Source organism: Pseudonaja textilis, chromosome 3 (assembly GCF_049901715.1).
Source record: "Pseudonaja textilis isolate UNSWEBS1 chromosome 3, rPseTex1.2, whole genome shotgun sequence".
NCBI lineage: Eukaryota > Metazoa > Chordata > Lepidosauria > Squamata > Elapidae > Pseudonaja > Pseudonaja textilis.
The window spans coordinates 121,403,172-121,416,266 of record NC_141992.1 but is presented as its reverse complement, the minus strand read 5'-3'; the positions used below and the strand labels follow the sequence as shown (position 1 = coordinate 121,416,266).

At 37.4% G+C, this 13,095-nt stretch overlaps 1 protein-coding gene across 2 annotated transcripts in view; it reads left to right on the top strand.

The window, feature by feature from the left end:
• Positions 1 to 13,095, top strand: part of CDH18 (cadherin 18) — a 653,626-nt gene that overhangs the window by 236,639 nt on the left and 403,892 nt on the right. The window contains exon 1 of one of the 2 annotated variants that reach the window (XM_087930731.1): positions 10,617 to 10,684. The exons of the other annotated variant lie outside the window; for it this stretch is intronic. The gene's annotated coding sequence lies outside the window, so the exon portion shown is untranslated. Of the gene's footprint in view, positions 1 to 10,616; positions 10,685 to 13,095 lie in introns of those variants that run through there. 2 annotated transcript variants of the gene reach the window in all.

Here is a 13,095-nt window from a genome sequence, read left to right as displayed (position 1 = left end):
ATCATTATTATTGCATCACTCCTTGTCAGGAAGTTGATGTCAGTCATTTGAAGAATATTCATCATAACGTCAATGCGGTAACGCAATCAATGTAAGGCAAGTAAAAGACTATGGTCATATCACATCCTGGCTGTCTTGGCTCCAGTCCATTCTTTATTGGAGTCGTGACAGGGCGGCCCCCTCTACCAAGATTCTGTCTAGAGTACAAGAACACATTAAACAAAGGGATAATGGAGTATAGAGGTTATACAATGGCCCCTGACTTATCGGGATGATGGTTGTCAAATTTTTTCCTCAGTCTATCTGCACACACATCCGATTCATTCACCCAGGATGCCTCCGATTCAGGATACCCTTTCCATTGTACTAGGTATTGAATAGGATGTCTTCGTATTCTAGAATCTAGTATTCTATCTATTTCAAATTGTTCTGGTTCTCCACGTACTGGTTTCATAGGTATCTCGTCGTTTCTAGTGACACTTGTTTTAAGTAAATTTGTATGAAAAACAGGATGGATCCGCCATGATGGTAATTTGAGTTTAACTGTCATGGGGTTGATTACTCTTACTATATCAAAAGGGCCTAAATATTTTGGACCCAGTTTCTGGCTGTTCAGTTTTAATTTGATATATTTTGTAGAAAGATACACTTTATCTCCCACCTGGAAGGGTTTAATATCCTGTTGTTTTTTGTTTGTTTGAGTTTTATATTCTCTGGAAGCTTTTTCTAATGCTTTTTGTATATTATTCCAACATCCTTGTAATTTTTTCTGCCCATTCTTTAACACCAGGTGGGTCTTCTTCTTGACAGATGAATTCCGAACTTGGGCCAAATTCCATACTATGTACTATATAGAATGGACTCTACCTGGTACTGCTATGCAGTGCATTATTGTGAGCAATTTCAGCGAACAGTAATAAATCTACCCATTCTCTTTGATGATGTGAGATATACGATCTTAAATATCATTCTACCATGGCATTCACTCTTTCTGCAGCTCCATTTGTACTCAGGTGCCAAGTACAAATGCCAAGCTGAGTCCCTGAGAAGACCCCATCAAAATGAGGAACACCATCCAAAATCACACCATGAACTTCACCCCCCTGTCAGATAGTCTTCTTCTGGGCACCCCATATAATCTATACAATTGTGTCGCAAACATGTTTGCCAATCGTCTTGCTGATGGTAGGCCTTTACAGGGGACAAAGTGCACCTGTTTTGAAAATAAGTCAGTTATGGTCCATATCACAGTGTATCCCTTGCTGTTTGGCAATTCAACAATAAAATCCATGGCTATATCTTGCCATGGACGTGTTGGCTCTGATACTGTTTGCAATAGTCCCATTGGTTTGCCTACTCAAGGCTTAGATGTTGCGCATACATGGCATGTCTTTATATACTGTTCGACATCAACCCTCATTTTGGGCCACCAAAACTGACGGCGGGTTAGATGTAATGTATTTAAAAATCTGAAATGTCCTGCCTGTTTTACATCATGACAATTTGCAAGTATTTCGTTCCTACACTTGGCTGGCACGTACACTTTATTTCCTCTCCAAGCTATGCCATCTTTAAATGAACACAAATGGGAATTTTTTTCAGCCAATCATCCTGTGTAGTAGCATTTCGTATTGTGTCATGGGTTGTTTCCTTTAAATGAGTCACTTGACCAACATTAACAATTATTAACAATTAAGGGTTGAATAATAATATCTCATGTTGATGGATATTGGGGCAACTGTGACAAGGCATCTGCCATGAAATTCTGTCCTTTCGGTACATACTTTAATTTGAAATTAAATCATTTAAATTACAGGGCCCACCTGACCTGCTTAGGAGACAATCGTCTTGGTTTTTGTAATGCTTCTAAATTCCGGTGATCTGTCCACACTTCAAAAACCTCCTGTGCCCCTTCCAGGAGAGGCCTCCAAGCACTTAGTGCCCATTTTATGGCAAAGGCCTCCTTCTCCCATATCACCCAGCCTCTCTCTGTAGTAGTAAACTTCCGTGATGTATATGCACATGACTGTAGTGTTCCGGTTTCGTTCTCTTGTAATAAGACAGCCCCTATGGCCACATCACTCACGTCCTCCTGCACAATGTACATCTTCGTTGGATCAGGATGTCATAAAATGGATGTTTGAGAGAATAATGATTTTAATGTTTCAAAGGCTTGTTAACATTGTTCCGACCATTTAACTGGTTGGGTTGGCTTTGGTTTTTCTATTTGTTTCTTTGTTTTTAGCAACTCGTTTAATGGCAGTGCGATGTGGGCAAATTTAGGTATAAATTGTCAATAAAAGTTTGCAAAGCTCAAAAAACTTTGTACCTGTTTTATTGTTTGGGAGATTTTCCATTCCATTACAGCTTTTACCTTCATTGGATCCATCTCCAATCCTGCATTAGAGATTCGGTATCCCAGGTAGTCCAGTTTCGTACAATGGAACTCACACTTAGATAATTTGATATATAATTTGGAATTTAATAATTTTAATAATTTAGTTAATACATTCCTCACCAATTGGACGTGTCCTTCCATAGTTCCATAGTTTTTGTGTTTTTGGTTCCAGTCCATTCTTTATTTGAGTTGTGACATTAAGATTCTGTGCAGTTTAGAGAACCACCCCCCCCAAATCCTACACCTGGCTGGCCCAAGCCACCCTGCCCTGTCCCTTCCAGGAATCCTCACACGGCTCGTTTTGGATGCAGGTAAGTGCAGGGCATGCGTGGAGGCTCCAGGAAGGCAAAAAATGGGCCTCCCAGAAGTTCAGGAAGGCTGGAGATGGCTCTGTTTCCAGCTTCCAGAAAACTTTCAGAGCTCGGGAAGCCTTTTTTGCCCTCCCAGAAGCTCGAGGAAAGCCTTCGTTGCCCAGGGAGGGCAAAATCCCCCCTCCCCCACCATGGTGCAGGAGGCTAAGTATGCCATGCCCACCACGGCCATACCCATCCAGCAACCGGGCAGAGAACCCTTTGCTAAAAATTTTAAAACCCACCACTGATATGGATTCTGTTGCTAGATACTGTTCAATGGACAACACTGAAATCAAAATAATAGGAATAGGAAATAGATGACAGAAATGTATAATGGTATCAACCAAGACTAGTTAAATACTGTCAGTGATGCATTTGGGCAAACTCCAGGAAACAGTGGAGGACAAGGGGACCTAGTGTGCTATGGTCCATGGGGTTGTGAACAATCAGACAGGACTGAACAATTGAACAACAACAAAGCAATCAAGACAGTTTGAAATGTTATCTAAGAAACACACTACAAATTATTTATTGGTAATAGAATGTTTGAACTTACTCTATTAAAGGAAATATAATTAAAATAGTATGATTAAAATCTTATTTTTTTTGAAAATTTTATTTGGGTTTTCACAAAAAAAATAATAATACAAATCAAACATCTCTTTTTGAAAATAGCATGGTCCCGGATTATCACTTCTTCATATAGACACAAACTAAATTTCATGCTCATTTTTGTGTTCTATTCCATATCTTATTACTGTTTTACATTTTCTCCATAGTTTTTCCCCTCTTAATTTTCACAACTTTATTTTGATTATCTCATCTCATCTCAATTCAAATCATTATATTTATACTTTTGTTCTGTCCTGTTTCAATTTTATATTATCTTTTCTCATTAAACAAATTTTCCCTTGTAGTTACTAATTGGAGTATGACACCTTTATATCTTTTAATTTTATCTATTCATCTCTTATTTAAGCTTCAATGTATACCTTTAAGATTATAACATTCAATATAATACATAACTTCCAATCAAATTCTATTTGGTACATTCTTAAAATACACACTATATTCTTTAAAAATTTATATTTATATATATATATATATATATATATATATATATATATATATATATATATATATATATATATATATATATATTTGTTTTCTGAGGTTCTCGCGGTATTTATTTGTGGATCTTTGGTTGTTCGGGTTTTCTCCCGCGTAAGATTCGAAGTATCTAGGCAACGTTTCGATGAAGTCTCATTCATCATCTTCAGGCTTCTGTCTCCGGCTCTGTGCTTCTCAGAGTAATGTAAGATTGCAGCTGCTTCCTCCTTTTAACTGCCAGTGGGGGTGGGATTTGATTGGATGGGGGCTTGGCTGTGTTCTGATTGGGCGGGGGTGTGTTCTCATTGGTAGGGGGTTTGGCTGTGTTCTGATTGGTTGGGGGGTTAGCCGTGTTCTGATTGGTTGGAGGCGTGTTCTGTTCAGGTGGGGGCTTGGTTGTGCTCAGGTTAGTCTTAGTTGCTGGGGGATTTGAGCTGGTGAGTTTTGATCTTGCTGTTTGGCTTCGAGTTCTTGGTCGTGCTGCATCTTCATAGTGGGTGTCGGTTTGCTTCATGTATGGCTCGGAGGGGTTTGAAGTGGGTAGTGATGCAGCCCCCCAACCAATCAGAACACAGCCAAACCCCCTACCAATGAGAACACACCCCCGCCCAATCAGAACACAGCCAAGCCCCCATCCAATCAAGTCCCACCCCCACTGGCAGTTAAAAGGAGGAAGCAGCTGCAATCTCACATTACTCTGAGAAGCACAGAGCCGGAGACAGAAGCCTGAAGATGATGAATGAGACTTCATCGAAACGTTGCCTAGATACTTGAATCTTACGCGGAAAAACCCGAACAACCAAAGATCCATATATATATATATATATATATATATATATATATATATATATATATGTGTGTGTGTGTGTGTGTGTGTGTGTGTGTGTGTGTGTGTAAATAAAGCACCCATTCCATTCCAATTCAATTCTATCATTAATATTCATTAAAATCTTAACAACTTTAACCTTTCTTTTCAATTAAATATCATACTTCCTTGGGAACACTTATAAACTTAATTCTTTTTTTCTTTTCATATTTCTCTTCACTTATATTTTATAAATCATTAATAATAATTAAAATGTTCCCATCCTTTCCTAATTTAATTCTCTCATTCACTTTATTTCATTTATTTATTAACAAACATTCCACTAGATTACGATAAATATTTTATCCATCATTTTAATCATATTTTCTAAAATTATTTCTATTTGTAATATAACAATACTATCTTATGTACCTTTGCAGAATCCCTTTTACAATTAAGTTTTCACCCATTATCTCTAAACAGGCTTATACTTTCAATTCATATACCTTTTCCCTGTTTTTCTATATCTTGTTTCTGTCCTTTATAGCTTCTTTTCCTTTCCTTCTTCCCCCTCTTCTTCTCCCTCCCTGTTTTACCCCCTTGTCTCCCTACTTCTAATTCTCTCTTCTGTAATCCCTTCTTCTGTTGCTTTCTAATTTTATACTTATTTTTCAAACTATTCTTTTTTTGTTTTTTTTTTCAAATCTTAAACTTTTTATTCTCTTTCCCCCTTTTCCTTTTTTTCCTCCACATAAAATTACTTGATCATTAAAGATGGCTTCTTCTTTGTCCCAATCTTCGTGTTCTGCAAGCGTTTCTTGTTGTTTCTCATAGTTCCAGATCTCCATTTCTAAGAGTTGAAATGCGAAGCCAAAAGAACCTCTCCCTTCTTGTGCATCTTCTTTGTACTTTTTAAGTTCCATTTTAAGTTCTTCTAAAGGTGGTGTCATTTTAAACACTTTTAAACAACCACCCGATTGATTTTAGTCATTTAAATGCAATAACCAAAAATCCAAAAATCACCAAATAATCCAAATAATCCAAAGCTGTTTCTTCTTGCTTCTTTTTTCCACTTTTACTTCCTGTGGTTCTATTATTTTGTTGCCAAGTTTCAGTTAAAATGTATCTTTTAGGAATCTTGTTGAGGTTTCACAGTAAATTCCTTTTAATTCCAGGCAGTCTCCTCCATTTTTCCAGATCCTGCCCTTTTATTCTTTTTCTCTCCTTTCCTGCTTTTAAAAGCTCTTAAGTTTCCAGAAAACTATATTATCCCTTTGACATTTTATTTTCAGCTTAAATGCCTATTGATGTCAAAGTGGATTTTTTTTCAATTTCTTGCTTAAGTCTCTTAGCTGTCAGTATAGGGAAGGGAAGAAAAAAAACCCAAATCCTTTCTCTTCGCTCTCTCTCCTTCGCTGCTTCAAAATCTTCTTTGGGAACAATGTTATTTTTTTTTTAATAGTTTAAATTCCAAGGTATCTTACGTTGTTGCTTTTACAGTTTAACCCAGTCAACCAAAACTTTCTCTTCTTATCTTCCTCCTGCACATTCTTTTCCGGTTGAGTTCTTCTTTGAGGTGACCATTTCTGACCACTGCTGCAACCACCTTTGGGAAAGGGAGTAATGGCCAGCTGAGGAGGAGAGATGTGGCTCTCTTCAACCTTGCTGACAGTCTTCCCCCACTTCCCCACCTCTACAGGGTGGCTTAGCCCCCAAACCAGCCGTCTCGGGGCACTCAGTCGGAGAGCACAGATCGAAACCACACATGATAACGGTTTCAGTCTGTTGGTAAAGGAACTCAAACTAGAAGATTATAATTAAAATCTTAAAGTGTACGATATGATATCCCTAAATGTACCTAAATGTATATTTAAGAAGCTTTCTCTGCTTTGCCTCCATCACTGAAGATCAAAGTTTTGACTTAGACTAGAACAGAAAAAACATGCATATGACTACTAAAATATAGACTGATAATTTAATAAAAAATTATAATTTCATATTCTAGTTTGTATTTTATATGTAGCCTTAAGAATAACTAGACCCCAGTTCAAAAATAAAGAGATATCTTAATTATGAAATCTGGGCAAACTATGTAAATATATTGTGTAATGTAATAGTCAAATTTATAAGGTATACATTGTAAGTTTGACTATTACATTTCACAGTTCATCTGCAGCTATAATTTAATATAGCAATAGCACTTAGACTTTACTGCCCTCTCTCAGCAGTTTACAAGTCAGCATATTGCCGCCAAACAATCTGTGTCCTCATTTTACCAACCTCAGAAGAATGGTAGGCTGAGTCAACCTTGAGCCAATGAGAATTGAGCTGCTACAAGTTGGCAGAATTAGCCTGCAATACTGCACCACTACGGCTTTGTATATTCCATTCTTCAACTAGCACAACAAACTTATTTAAAAAAACCATTTTTTTTTTCTGTTGTTATAAAATGATGTTTAGACTTTTTAGCCATCTATATACTGGACCAAAATATCTAAAGGAAACCTTCAAATAATCTTTTGTATTTAGTGTTTGAGACATGTGTAAAGAAAAGCAAGTGAGTGAGAGAAACTTAAAAGAAAATGGGATTGAAATGTCTCAGCATTGATTCTGGGTCAATGTACTGGCAGTTAGTAATAATAACTGTGGTGTTTTCTTCAGAAACCGCAAAAAGGCTTCCCACATGCTCACAGCTGGAACTCATTTGGGGTATATATTTAATACAATGTTAACCTTTTCAACAGTTTCAGACACAAACTGCCAAATGCATTTTTGTAGAAAGGAAATAGTTTTGTCTTGGGTCTATATAATGGACTTGGCTATGTATATATACAGTTCACATTCTCTTAAACTCTCAAATTAGAGAGAGATGAATTTTATATTACATGATTCCTCACCTAACTCTGAAGGATTTTGATTCCTTGCCTAACTCTGAAGGATTTTGAAAATTCTCTACTTATATACTAATAGATGATAGAGATAGATAGATAGACAGACAGACAGACAGACAGACAGACAGACAGATAGATTTTTCCAATTATGTTTTTATGTCATGTCCTTGTATCCAGGGATCTGTATCTCTCTAAACCTGAGAGCTTAGTAGAAGTTGAACTACAGGTGAAGCTCGAAAAATTAGAATATCGTGCAAAAGTTCATTTATTTCAGTAATGCAACTTAAAAGGTGAAACTAATATATGAGATAGTCTCATTACATGCAAAGCAAGATAGTTCAAGCTGTGATTTGTCATAATTGTGATGATTATGGCTTACAGCTCATGAAAACCCCAAATCCACAATCTCAGAAAATTAGAATATTACATGCAATCAATAAAACAAGGATTGTACATAGAACAGTATTGGACCTCTGAAAAGTATAAGCATGCATATGTATTCAGTACTTGGTTTGGGCCTCTTTTGAAGCAATTACTGCCTCAGTGTGGCATGGCATGGAAGCTTTCAGCCTGTGGCACTGCTGAGGTCTTATGGAAGACCAGGATGCTTCAATAGCAGCCTTCAGCTCTTCTGCATTGTTCAGTCTCATGTCTCTCATCTTTCTCTTGGCAGTGCCCCATAGATTCTCAATGGGGTTCAGGTCAGGAGAGTTTGCTGGCCAATCAAGCACAGTAATCCCAAGGTCATTGAACCAGGTTTTGGTTCTTTTGGCAGTGTGGGCAGGTGCCAAGTCCTGCTGGAAAATGAAGTCAGCATCCCCATAAAGCTCATCTGTGGAAGGAAGCATGAAGTGCTCCAAAATCTCCTGGTAGATGGCTGCGTTGACCCTGGACTTAATGAAGCACAGTGGACCAACACTAGCAGATGACGTGGCTCCCCAAATCAACACAGACTGTGGAAACTTCACACTGGATTTCAAGCCTCTTGCAGTGTGTGCCTCTCCATTCTTCCTCCAGACTCTGGGTCCTTGGTTTCTAAATGATATGCAAAAGTTGCTCTCATCAGAAAAGAGGACCTTGGACCACTGAGCAACAGACCAGTTCTGTTTTTCTTTAGCCCAGGTAAGACTCTTCTGATGTTTGTTGTTCAGGAGCGGCTTGACAAGAGGAATACAACATTTGAAGCCCATGTCCAGGATCCGTCTGTGTGTGGTGGCTCTTGATGCACTGACTCCAGCCAAGGTCCTCCTTGTGAAAGTCCCCAACACTTTTGAATGGCCTTTTCCTGACAATCCTCTCCAGGCTGCAGTCATCCCTGCTGCTTGTGCACCTTTTTCTTCCACATTTTTCCCTTCCATATAGCTTGCTATTAATGTACTTTGATGCAGCACTTTGGGAACATCCAACTTCTTTTGCAATTACCTTTTGAGGCTTTCCTTCCTTATGGAGGGTGTCAATGATGGTTTTCTGCACAACTGTCAGGTCAGCAGTCTTTCCCATGATTGTGATTCCTACTGAACCAGACTAAGAGACCATTTAAAGGCTCAGGAACCTTTTGCAGGTGTTATGGCTTCATTAGCTGATTAGAGTGGGACACTTTGAGCCTAGAATATTGAACCTTTTCACAATATTCTAATTTTCTGAGATTGTGGATTTGGGGTTTTCATGAGCTGTAAGCCATAATCATCTCAATTACAACACATCACAGCTTGAACTATCTTGCTTTGCATGTAATGAGTCTATCTCATATATTAGGTTCACCTTTTAAGTTGCATTACTGAAATAAATGAACTTTTGCACGATATTCTAATTTTTCAAGTTTCACCTGTATATATACATTTCTGATAAATTCTATATATCCCTGTTTGCCACCCCATTGAACAGGATCTGGGGAATGCCTAAGGTTAATACACTTCTAAATTGCATGGTTCACATGCTCAGTTTTTGGCAAAGAATTTGAACCTTATAGAATATGATTTGGCTTTATAGTTGACAAGTGCTAATAGGGATGAAGCAAATGGTACTCTGGTATTCAAAATAATTGTCTCTCTGTGTAATTCTCACTAAAACGCTTAATCTCTAAACTATAATCCAAATGTTCCAATTTACATGGGCCAAAGAATCTTATTTTATCTAAGAATTTGTTCTTCTTGCAAACTTTATCTGATATTCTAAACAAGGGATCCCCAAATCCCAGGCCGTGGCCTATTACCAGGGTGTGGCCCATTCAGAATCAGGCCACAAAAGTGATAGGTGAGTATGAATGTGTGCACACAGCTTCACTTGCACACACAGCAGGTAGGCAAATGCACATAGCTCTATTTGTGTGAGCAGCGGGCGTGTTTGTCCACTACTTGTGCAAATGGAACTGCACGCACCCACCCACTGCTCATGTGGAACCATCCCCTCTCCCTCTCACCAGTTCACAGAGCCAAAAAGGTTGGAGACCATTCTAAACCCCTGACAGTGGGGGGATAGACTTCAAGTTTTGCAAATTTCTTCATAAACTTGAATTTTTCTCCCTGGCTTCCCCAAATCAACATGGGACAAATAATCCTGGAGAGTTTTCTACATAGGCTAGGGAACTTAACAATTCTGAAATGTTATTTTGCATCTCTATGTATTATTTAACTAAAATATATAGTACAAGGTCTAATTTATTCCAGACTAAGAATAAATGAATGTCAACACATTCTCAACTATAGTGTTTAAAAGTACTAAAATAACTGACATCAGAATATAACAAAAGGGCTAAGGTTTTTTTTTAATATGCAAAGGACAATAAAAGCTAAATACACAGAGGGTTGTTTTGTCAGTGATAACTAAAGATTCTTTTATAAACTTCCAACAGAACCAAGCTATCAACTATCTTGAAAAAAATTGCTCAGAAAATGAAAAACACAGTCATTACAAGATAACAATTCTAACACTTTAAAAAAGACATCCAAGAAGCATCAATAATAAAACTAAAAGCATCGATGTTAATTAATATTTTGTTTTCTTGTACTGATATTTTAAGTGGCATTTGAGTGGAAATTTAGAAGATTCTTTAAAAAGAAAGAGGGGAAAAAGGAACTCTGGTTTATCTGGACTGTTTCAAACAAAGGGAGAATATCTTAATTTCCAGGTACATTTTTATGTGGAATGTTTTTATCCTCAGAGTAGCAACAAGATAGGCTGTGAAACAGTATCCCTTGATTGGCCTCTTCTAGCCCTGGGATAGTTTGGGGTTACAGCCCTTTAGTACCATCTTTCAAAGTTTAAGGTTGTTCTCCTGCTCTTTGAAAGTATTTGTTATTGCCTTTTATCCCTGGTGTTAATTTATATCATCTTTTAAATCAGTCAAGACAAAATTGACTGTTTAGGCTGTTTCCTACTGCACAAGGATGTTTTTCTGTGGAAAAATGAGAGAGAGAAGGGAACATGATGTACACTGCCTTGAGCTCCTTAGGAAAAAACAACAACAAAGAAAACACTTCAAAATCCTAGGACAGCTGGATATGCTTGGAACATCTTCAGCATACGTCCATAAAAAACTCTTCTGTGGGCTTCAAGTGCCAGAAAAAAATGTAAGGAAAGCAATGCAAAAACAATGAAGCTGCTTACCGTTACTCTTAGAAGAAAGCTAGGTATCTTGCTTGTCAGAGTAGCTTTAACTTCCATTGAAGCAAAGCCCTCTTCAAAGTTTTGCACCACCACAGAAAATATCACTGATCTTAACTGGATAATTACATAGAGGATTTGGGTCAGTGGTGGAATTCAATTTTTTTTTTACTACTGGTTCTGTGGGCATGGCCTAGCGGGTGTGGCCTGGTGGGCGTGGTCTGGTTGCATGGCAGAGGAAGGATACTCTAAAATCTCCATTTATACCCCACTCCTGGGGGAAGGTTACTGAAAAATCCCCATTCCCTCCCCACCCCACTAACCTGCTTTCCAGTTCCATTCTCCTGTGCAGTGCAACAAAAGAAGACCCAGCTGATCAGAGAAATTAGATGGGTTAGGGCCTACCAGAGGTGGTATTTGCCGGTTCTACAAATTACTCAAAATTTCCGCTACCAGTTCTCCAGGACTGATCAGAACCTGCTGAATATCACCTCTGGTTTGGCTACTGTTTACTGAAGTATCTGACACCAAGTTTAATATTTTTATTTCTAGAAACTATGCAAAGGATGTATAGAAACCATGCAAGCTGTTTCATTTCTTACTTAAATGAATGGCTCATTAACTACCAGATTATTGCTCTTGCATATTTTTCTATTAATAACTATATAACAAATATAACATATAAAAACATCCAATGTAACATTCTTTGATGTATCTCTCACTATTATTAGACAAATGTTGTATATTATTCTGAGTTCCTCTTTAGACATCTCAAAACAAATTGTGGGGACTAAATTGTTCAGCATTTCAAATCATGTGAAGTGTCATAACCACACTTAGGGAAATGCTCAAATTATGTGCATGATTCATGTTTAAAGGTTTATGAAATCAACAATATTCACAAAAACATTTTAATACTTATTCTAAAGGATGGAGAAGTAGTTGATTTCTGAAATATAAAAACAGTTCTTTTTACAGTCATAGTCAATTGAGTGACACATTTATCAGACTGTGTAAAGAGGAGTTGACACTGGTTTAGTTTTTCAAAACTTGATAATTGAAATTATATTGTGTTGAAATAATTTCACTGAATGTGCTAAACAAATGAAATGTGTACAGTATGTGTCATTGAATTAAGTTTCCTGAAAGCCACAAGACCAGCAAGTAGATAAAATTATGAGACCCAGAACCAGAGCCATTGAGGTGCAGTGGTTAAATTCAGTATTGCAGGCAAATTCTGCCAACTGCCAGCAGTTTGATCCTGACTGACTCAACCTTCCATCCTTCAGGTCAATAAAATGAGGACCCAAATTGTTGGGGATAATGACACTATAAACTGTTCAGAGAGTGCTGTAAAGCACTATGGAGCAGAATATAAGACTTTTAAAATCACTAAAGCAGAATCATATATATCATAACTACAAGAAATGTAATACTTTGTTTAGTTCATATACAAAAATGAAATGTAGTAACCATCAAGAGGACAAGTGTATGGAAACCTCATTGTTCTCTTACAAAGTAGGGGGAATAAATATTTTGTTGCTATTTGGGAGGCTGTCCCATTAGCCCACTGGAGGGAATACTGGTTGGCCACATGGGAGCATGCTGAAGGAGCAGATAGCAACATAGAGACATTGTATAAATGGTTTGTAACCTATTAACTTGATATTTAGTTCATTGGGTCCATCTATGGAAGTCATAATGTATTCTTCCAGATTCTACAATGTGGTTTGAATTATCTGTCTTTCTTTAATGAATGTGGCACTGGTTTTCATTAACTTAACCAAGTGTAGTTTTCTCAACATATCATAATTAAGCAAATCATGGCACAGTATTTTGTTTATTTGGTAATTTATGAGGCTGCCCAACTGTACAAGCACTCTGGACATCATGAATAAAAATGGTCATAAAACACACATTAACTCCAAACTCTGG